Source organism: Conger conger, chromosome 10 (genome assembly GCF_963514075.1).
Source record: "Conger conger chromosome 10, fConCon1.1, whole genome shotgun sequence".
Taxonomy (NCBI): domain Eukaryota; kingdom Metazoa; phylum Chordata; class Actinopteri; order Anguilliformes; family Congridae; genus Conger; species Conger conger.
The window spans coordinates 36,759,304-36,769,356 of NC_083769.1; the positions used below are offsets into that span (position 1 = coordinate 36,759,304).

Here is a 10,053-nt window from a genome sequence, read left to right on the forward strand (position 1 = left end):
CATGAGGGCCGGAGAGACCATCCCCAGCAAAGTTACGACTTCATCCAGTGCACCATGGCTTCAGTAAGAGAGGTCTGTGGTGGCAGCAGTGTTCCTACTCTCACACTGTATGTGACTGTCAATCCAGTTTTTAATGGTTTCAAAAAACTTTAAATGTATAACATTGGGAATAAGATTGAAATGAAATGTTGACTGTCTAGGAATGTCAGACTCCCAAATCCTTTCATTAGCATCAATAATGCATGAGTGTAAGTATGAGTACTTTCTTAGCCATAAAAATATATTACGGCTCACTTGAGCAAATTCTCAAATTTCTATCTGAGGTTCTTGCTGAGGACTTTAATTTTCACATTTTAATAAGAACTATAAAGAACCACCTCCAATGCCCAGTTAATATTAATGACACCTCCAATGCCCAGTAAATATAAATACCACCTTTAATGCCCAAATCACATATGCCACACAGTGGGCAGCCTGTATGATGACATGACTGGGACCTGCAAGGTCAGCAGTTTGATCCCTGGTGTAGCTACAATGACATCCACACAGCCTTTGTCTCCTGCTTAGTCTAATCAACGGCATGTCACTCTGGATAAGAGTGTCTGCCAAATGGCATTAATGTAATCGTTATAAAATACTTGTGACAGTCAGGTAGGGTTGCCAGATTTAGAATTTGATCATTCACAGGCCATTACAAACTAATTTCTTTCTGTCAATTACTTACTCGACATTACGACAGACCTGGGCCCAATAAGTATGCTGGGTCTATGTCCACAGCTCCACCACAGGGCCAATATCCGTGCTGCACCATCAGGGCCATCTCACAGCTCTGCCACAGGGCCTACCTCCAGTGCTCAACCACCGTGATCATGTCACAGCAACAGGCTCTAAATTAACCGTTTGACCACAAGGCCCACCACAGTGCCCATCACACAGCTCCACCACAGGGCCCATGTCACAGCTCCACCGCAGGGCCCACTCACAGCTCCACTCCAGGGCCCATCTCACAGCTTCACCACAGGGCCCAGCTCCACTACAATGCATACTGGCACTGCTTCACTATTTGCACATTCTAACAATTTAAACAATAATCAATACATTTTAATAACTTAGGTACAAAACATGGTCAATTAAGCCTATGGCTATGAGCAAGCAAACTCCAGCAGCAAACAATTATTACATTTAATTAAAATAATTAATTGCTGTTGTTTTGCGCTTCTCAGGAAGCCATGGTAACATTAATATGCAGAAAAGCTTCATTTGTTTCAAATTAATTCATTGATGCAGGATTTGCATAAACTGCTGAGGTGAGCTTGTTGTGTCGATTAGCTAAATTATGCTCTTGCCCTAAATTGGTTCAGTGAAACTTCAGTCTGTTCAGCAAGGTTATCACATGCACTTACGAAATCGACCCAGTTCTCGGATACTTTACTGATTTTTGAAGGACCGCTATTTAATCATTTTAAAAGACTTGCCGCTCCTGGCTTCCAGAACATTCTACACACAGGGCCTTTCTGTTTCCTTTGTCTTGCATCATTTCTTTCTCATTTAACCTAGCAGACTAAAGGCATCTGTATTACTGTGTAGCGCTCACATAGCATTGCACAATTCAATCAGATCTGACCCTGGCCTGGGAGAAATAACTGCCATTACAAGTAACAAACAGTGGCAAGAGCTGGAAACAGCAGGTTCTGTAGAGGGTACTGTGCCTGCTAGCAATTACATCCTGACTTTGCTAACATCACACATCTTCCCGCATCCCAGATGACTGAAACAGCCCTTCCGACGCCAACATTCAGAGACAGTGTGGTCCCCTGATGCCCTTTCTGAGGCACCACTATTAAACGTGCTGCAAAAGAGAGTGGTAAAAAAAAGTATCTTCCCTACCAGTGGCACTGAATTGACCTCCTCGCGCAAGCTGTGGGGTACTCCTTCGGGATGTCTTCCTACCTTTGACAAAAGTGTTTGGTTTGTTTTGATTTTAATGCAGTAGAGCCCTAGGATCTCACTCTCTCCTCTCTCCGCCTCTCTCTCATCCTCGCCCCCTCTTTGCCTCTCTCTCTCTCTCTCTCTCTCTCTCGCTGAGGTTATACACAGTGCCAATGCTTGTGACCTAGGTCACCAAGTAAGCGCTGTTACTTTGTGTGAGAGGAGTTATATTGTACACACCCCCCAACTAAATGCTGGGTGTGAGGTCCAGCAATTACTATAAGATTATTTATGTGTCCAGGGTCTTAGAGGTCAAATTCAAAGCTAAATCTGCTTTGTTTATTTAATGTAGATTTACATTAAAGTAATTTAGCCAAGTGTAGCAATGCTTTACCAGATATGGTTGATGGTGAACTTGCCAATAAATGTATTTCAATGCTACTTATCAACATCCATTTAATGACATGCCCACATATTCAGTCCCATGTGCAATCACACACATTCTCATGCACACATACACGCATACACACACAGGGTATACACACACACACACACACACACACACACACAGTAACAGATGGATAACTGAATGACAGGCAGGAATTAAAAACATCAGCCTCGCTCCTCCCACAAACTGTCCTCATCTGTGCTGCTTAATATTCCCACGCAGCGCACTGAAGGCAGGCTCAGGATTACAATCACTGTATCAGCTCTCTGACTGGCACTGGCACTCCCGCTATCCCACAATGCCCCTCTGTCACAAACACAAAGTCTGCCTTATGCTGCCCTAGGTAGGCAGCTGCCCTTGAGCCAAGCCTGACTTTTTCTTGGAGACTAATATGCATGGCCTGATGGCATCCATACAAACTTCATTCAGGCTTCTATATGTGACCTGCTCTAACAAAGTCAGTCGCATTGACCCCAAAACGTATTTTGGGTTTTAGAAACTAATCGAAAGAGGCGAATGTAATCTTTCTAATGATACCAAAGTTATCTCTCTACTCCAGGGAGTTGTGTCCTGTGCCACCAAACCATGTTTTTGAGAAAAACGACTTAAAAGTTTTGTCGAGAGAGTTACGTGAGGCTGGGTTACTACCGACACTGCTGGGCTAGCGAAACTCCGGGGCTATAACTTGTCATCTTATATATAAACTCTTTGAAACAATATTTTCACTTACATTGAACATCCACTCTTGATATGATGACATACAGACCATGAAAGCAAATACATTAACATGTAGCCATGAACGCACCTGATGGGATTGGTTTGTGACTGGTGAAAGGTGACGACCTGGCTAGCCTCCAAAGAATGCACAACTCTGGTGTTAAAGAATTAATGAATGCAAAAATTAATCAATGGAATAAAAACCAGACCAGAATGATTATTTGTTCTTTTTTTATTCAATTCAAAGTCTAGCCAGTCTGGCTCCTCAATACAATCTTTGAGTTTTCAAAGAAACATGCTCTGTAGTCCACATATAGGAAGACAAATGGCTGAATATTCTTTTTAGCAGCTGTACGATGAGTATAAATATCCCTCCTTTTTCAAACATAGAGAAAGTTGCAGTAAAGTGATGGAATGTGGTGTGGTTTTTCAATTGAAAGGCTTTCAGGGAGGCAATTTGCCATTCCCTTTTATACACAATAAACACAAGGGGTTATTGAGATTATTTTAAAATGCCTCTTTGCTCCTGAATATTTCTTTTTCTAAGGTCACCAACTAAATGTCAAACAGAAATGTAATGTACCAAAGGACAGCTAACTAAAAAGATAAAGTATTTAAAAAGCTTTTGTGGGGAAAAAAGAAAATAAATACTTAATGAAATCTGTCATAGAAAAACCATGTATAGATTGATTATAATAGAGAAATATCTTGGAAAAAGCTGGGGGGGGCTGTGATGAAAACAACGGTCAAGAGAAAAAAAGGTGAAGAAAGGTTGAGTGCAGAAACTGAACAATTCAATTTCTCTGGGACAGGAAAAAGATAGCCTCCCTGGAACAGTGACGTCTGTCACCATGGAGATTGGCAGATTGGTAGGGAGTGTGGTGGTGGAGAAGCTCAGGGAGGTAGGAGGAAGCCGGCTGATGGAGTGCCTTGTAGGTGATGAGTATTCATTTTTAATTGAATCTGTTGTGGTACCAGGACCCAGTGGAGAGATTGAAGGACATGAGGGATGTGGTCTCGAGACCAGGAGTTGGGGAGCAGTCGAGCGGCAAAGTTCTGGATGTACTGAAGTATGGGAATTTTGGAGGATGTGCTATAGAGGATGCTATTGCAGTAGTCAATGTGGGATGTGATGAAGGTATGGATTCAGCAGCAGATGAAAGGGATGGGCAGAGACAGACAATGGAAAAAGGCAGTTCTCACTGCGTGAATTACATGTTTTTGAAAAGAAAGGTTATAATTAAAAATGACTCCAAGGTTGCGGATATGAAGTGAGGGGAACACGGTGAAAATGTTGATGGTGGGGGAAAAGTTGGACCCTAATGATGATTTCAGATTTATAACAGTTGAGTTTGAGAAAGTTGGCTGGCATCCATAATTTTATTTTCATTAGGCAGTTGGTCAGGATGGAATGATTGGCAGGGGAGATGGATTAGATGTATAGCTGGATGTCATGGAAACGGAGGCCGTGACGACACATGATATATGATTTAACCCGAGGGGGAGCATGTAGAGTATGAAAAGGAAAGGACCAAGCATTGAACCTTGGTGGACACCATAGGAGAGGGGAACAGTGGCAGACTTGCAGTTATTTATGCTGATATATTGTTGCCTGTCCGAGCAATAGGATTTAAGCAGAGAGGCCAGTGCCAGTGACATCGAGGGAAGTTTCCAGACTGGAGAGAAGAATGGCATGGTTGGTGTCAAATACGCACAGAACAAACTTCTCCTTTTAGATTTATTTTTCTTTATTTTCTTCACGCTACCACACCCATCCCTTGGGAGGTCAACTTTGTTTTTATTTAGAATTATAATTTTGAAAAATGATGTGCTGAAGCCTCTGAGGGGGAAGAGTATAACATAAAATAGCATAATCATGAGAACAGGCCAGCAATGCTTGCCTGTTCTACCACTAGTGCACCTACTGCTTAGACTGCCTACAGTAAAAGCCGGGCAGTATCTAGCACCTTATCAAGCCTGGTCTTGAAAACCCCCAGTGTTTCTGCCTCCACTACATGTCCTGGCAAGCTATTCCACACAGTGACCACACTCTGTGTGGAAAAAATACATCCTAATGTCTGCGGAATTTATCCTTTGCTAATTTCGATTTGCCTCCTCGTTCTGCTAACCAAGCTCACCCCGAAAAACAAAAACCAAATTAAGCAAACAAACTGTGAAGAAATGAGACAGAACGAAAAGAAAAACACTAATAATAAAACAATTGCACCAATTGGACAATTGGACAGTCATAGACAGGCACAGATAGATTAAATGGAGAGGACAGACGTAGACAGACAGCCAGGACACAAATTCAGAGGAAGAAAAATTGTGAGTAGAATGGGAAAAATATTCTGCTTTCTTTCTCACAATGTATATGATATGATTTTCCTTTGAGACATCCTCAGCATTTCTTCTGTTCCACTCATCTCAGCAATGCAGTATAATTGCCGCCTTTAACTGAGAGGAACCAGGTGCGCTTCATCAGTCAACTATAATGCGTTTGTGAACATCCATTCCCAATTTTGTGTGAAATGCTTAATGGCATCGAGAACTGGGCGCACAGAGACTCAAATTTATCGACTTTATAAAAAAAAGGCAAGGTCTGCAGGTCTTGTTTTTATTTTCTTCACTAAGCCAGTTTGTAAAAATGCGAAATACATTTACTGTTCGCACAGCAGAAAATGGCAGCAGCTGCCATTTGCATACAATTCACCTGTGCATTACTGCCTGAAAGAAAAATACAATAAAATAGAGTATTTTAAAATAAAATAGAGTGTCACGAATAGCTTTTTTTTTGTGAAACACTGGTGTGAATTTGGCACACATGCAAAACTGATTGTAGCTCTCTGAGGTAAATTTGCTGTGACATTCTCCTAGAAATGTAGGCAGTAATGTGCTTTATCCACTATTTTGGCACTCCTGTTAATGATCCCTTGCTCACAGAGATGCAGAGACCTAGTTTAATGTACTGAATGCACTTTCATGAGAAAAAAAAATCAAATTACTATGCTGGAGTTCCCCTTAAAAGTAGTAATTTAGCCAGTATGCAACAGCACGCAATATGAGTTCGGAAATTTTCTGGAAGAGGGCCAAGAAGCATTTGAATGAGAAGCTCTGGGAGGCTTTCCTCTTTGGCTGATTGTACAGTATCCAGCACAGGCCATTCCAATGGAGCTTGAATGGCTCTTGTCCAACCAAGCACTTTCCCTTGGTTTTATTTCTCCCCAGAACCACCCTTAAGAGCCCTTAAAGCAAGTTCCTATAAAGAGCCTGTAACACTGTGCTTTTATAAGCCCATTACATAACCTTTACACAAAGCTGCAAGGCAATGTGTGTATTCTCCTCAGACCCTGAGAAAGCAGACTGACAGGGCTGGATGCAGCAGGTTTGAAATGGGGCTGCACGGTGGTGCAGTGTATCGCCTCACAGCAAGACAGTCCTGGGTTTGAATCCTGGACTGGCCCTTTCTGTGCAGTGTTTGCATGTTCTCCCCGTGTGCAAGTGGGTTTCCTTCCCCCATCCAATGGCATGCAGGCCAGGTTAATTTCAGAATTTAAGTTGTCCTTGGGGTATGAATATGTGAGTGAATGATGTGTGGGACCTGTGATGGATTGGCGACCTGTCCAGGGTGTATTCCTGCCTCTCGCTCAATGCATGCTGGGCTGCCCCCCCCCCCCCCCCCCTTCCCCCCCGCAGCCCTGATCAGTAATAAGCGGGTTAGATTATGGATGGATGGATGCTCATTTGTGGGAAAATGGTTTCAAATGGAGCTTGACAATGTCCACTCAAGCATTAAAGCCAGCATTTATTTTTTCTCTATAATTGAGTGATAAACACCATATTTGCAGCATCAAAATCTCATTTTGTAGACAGTGCCTGCATAGCAGCTTTTTTCCCATGGGATACAAACAAACATTACTCTGCAAGCTCACTCTGAAGAGGCTGTGAAGGTAGCTACACTGCTCCCGGTGGCCAGATGCTAGAATGACACATGCATATACTCTGGGGCTTTGTGCTGGCCACCAGGGGTACAGTAGGGAGAGTGGGGTTGGTTGGCACACAGCTATTTTCTGGCCCTTTGAAGGTCATGGACTGCACTCATCTATTCGTTTTAATCTGAAAAATCACTAACATTTTCAGAGTAAAGTTAAAAAATGGTCTTCACGCTAAACATATCATAAAACTGTATTAGTTAGATATTAGAAATGCCTTAGTTCTAGTTAGTAGAGATCAGCTACATTTTGATATAATATTTATGAGTGATATTAGCTGGGTACCATCATATTTTCAAAGAGCTAGGTCCCAATGTGGCCAGGATTGGTTGGCACACGGATCATCCATGCATTATTCATTTATCAAGGATGATTAAATATGATTCTGCCTGTGAGTATGAGAGAGGCTCTGAGCACAGTATTGTGGTTGCTGCCCCATCAGTCACACACAGACACACATTTTTTTTAGATGCAACGCTGATTACATTTTTGTCAGACTAAAGAAAACTTAGGCCTCATATGGCTTTTAAAGTTTACAAATGTGACGGCTTATTTCCGTTGGCGGAACCATTTTTTAAACTGTGGCATTTTAGCAGAGCGGAGGGTCCAAGGGAAACCCATCAGTTGCAGCAGCCAAACGCAGCGCAAATACGGAGCGGCCAAGGCAGCCTGTGTTCAAAAGCTTGCTTTGAACAGGAGGTCCGATATTAGCGTTAATAATCACCAGAGAGTACTTCCTCTCCACCACGTACTCAAACTATTCTGGCAGGGAATGTGGCTCGCTCCTTGGGCCTGATTGCCGTGTCTGATTGGCACCTGCAATCACCTAGTTGAAAAACACACATTTTAAGATAAGGCTTTTCATGTTGCTTTCTAACAGAAATGAAAAAATATATAGGTGATGATGTAAGACATTTGATCCAGAGGAAAATAACATATCTTACACATTTTAATATATCAATATATTTACACCTAAAAGGGTTAATATATGTTTATATGTTTATTTCCCCCTGTCTAAAATTTCAATTAGTGAAAAATGTTAAACTTCCTTGGTGCACATGGTCTATGTCAAACCAATGCTCCTCCCACGCCTGCTGACTACATGACTTCCTGAGTCGGGAAAAAAAAGAACCAATGAAACAAAAAAAGTGTCTAGACTTCTGAAAAGGAATAATATTTAAATGTTTTCCACAGGGGAATTGGATTGCGGCATATTTCTTAACATTGCACACTGCTATGCATATTGGCTTTGTGAGTCTGGGCTGTTTTTGAGTCCACCCCACCCCCCACCCCCCCACCCTCAGGCTACAGGCAGTCTGTGGGTCTGTTCAGTGCACAACAAACTCTTCATTTGTTTCCACCGCAAATTTTTCAGAAGATAATTTTCACCTTTTTCCTGGGGTCACTGAATAACAATACATCCATTCTTCAAAACACTTAATTTGGCTGGCTAAGACTATTGAATACACAGAAAATAATAACGCAGCAAAACCTTTTTATTGAAATGTGGATTTTGGGAGGGGGTGCAGGGAGAGGTGGTGAGATTTTTTTTGTGTTGCCATGGAGATGATATGCATGTGAAAAAGAAAACGTTTCTCCTACCTGCCTTCTCTGACATTAGCAGTCTCTGTCAGGTTTATGAGCTTCATGGCAGTATACCCAATAGTGTTGGGCTGACTGGTGATGTCATCATCGGAACATGGTGTGTTTTGTAATCTTTCATAAAGAATAGTTTTTGACAAAACTGTATTAAAGATGTAATTATGACATGTTAATTAAGGCATTATTCATGCTTCATAAAAGCTTTATAAAAGTGATTATGGAGTAAGATTAATAACCTGTTGCTGGATTGAAAGTCAAAATCAGGGGCTGTTCTAGGCATGGGAAACATACCATGAGGGGAGGGGGGGGGCTGTTTGGGGGGCATAAATAATATGAAAAAACATTAATGCATTGCATTCATGATGGTTACCAAAAATCCCCCATCCCTGCTCCAAAGTCATTCCACAAAAAAATGAAATTACACCAAGGTCTCACAGAACCAAAATCAGACAGTTCATTTTGCAGAGCAATTTGCTGCTCAGCTTGGATGGGGAAGAGCAGGTCGCACATTTAGAAACAAACATCATGATATAACACACAGGAGTGTATGAGTCTGAACTCAGCTCAAAGGACACAAACCACAAAGGAACAATTTATACACAACACTAGGCAACTATGTATACTCACACACATCCACAATCACAATGAACTATATCATTGCATTTCACATATATGTAAACACAAATACACGTGCATACGCATACGCACACGCACACGCACACGCACACGCACACATACACATGTACAGAGAGAGAAATATGCTGTAGCTTAGATTTTCAAAAAACTATATTAATCTATCAGAACATTTATCACATCATGGTGTGATTTATGATAAGCCAACAATAAATATAGCATAACATGCAAGATTACAGTGTATTCATAGCTTTGAAACCAAATATTATCTCTTCACGTTCAAATAGCGCTGCTTTTGCCACACTGAATTTAATTAGTACACGCTCCTTGTGAAAATGGGTTGATGAGGTATAATTGTGATGATGGATAATGGTAGTTCTGAGCAAGCCTACAATCATGGCTGTCCTTAAATGTCCTCTTGCAAAGGTTCTTGCAAAAAATATATTTTATGGGCCCATCCCTGATCAAAAAAATTACACATGAAAACACATGTTCATAAAAGTGCATGCGTGTGTGTGTGTGTGTGTGTGTGTGTGTGCTTGTATCTGTATCTGTATCTGTGTATGTGTGTGTGTGTGTGTGTGTGTGTGTGTGTTTGTGTGTTCATACTGTGCATGTGCTTGTCTTTGTGTGTGTGTGCTTGTATCTGTGTGTGTGTGTGTGTGTGTGCATGTGCTTGTCTTTGTGTGTGTGTGTGTGTTCATACCGTGCGTGTGCTTGTCTCTGTGTGGC

The 10,053-nt window shown here is 41.6% G+C and overlaps 1 protein-coding gene across 2 annotated transcripts in view; it reads right to left on the reverse strand.

Annotated features, from left to right (window-relative positions):
* The window catches only part of LOC133138529 (neurofascin-like), a 44,759-nt gene extending 42,727 nt beyond the window's left edge, over positions 1-2,032 (reverse strand). For both annotated transcript variants that reach the window (XM_061257363.1, XM_061257361.1), the window contains exon 1: positions 1,888-2,032. The gene's annotated coding sequence lies outside the window, so the exon portion shown is untranslated. The remainder of the gene's footprint in view (positions 1-1,887) is intronic.
* Between the last annotated feature and the right edge of the window lie 8,021 nt (positions 2,033-10,053).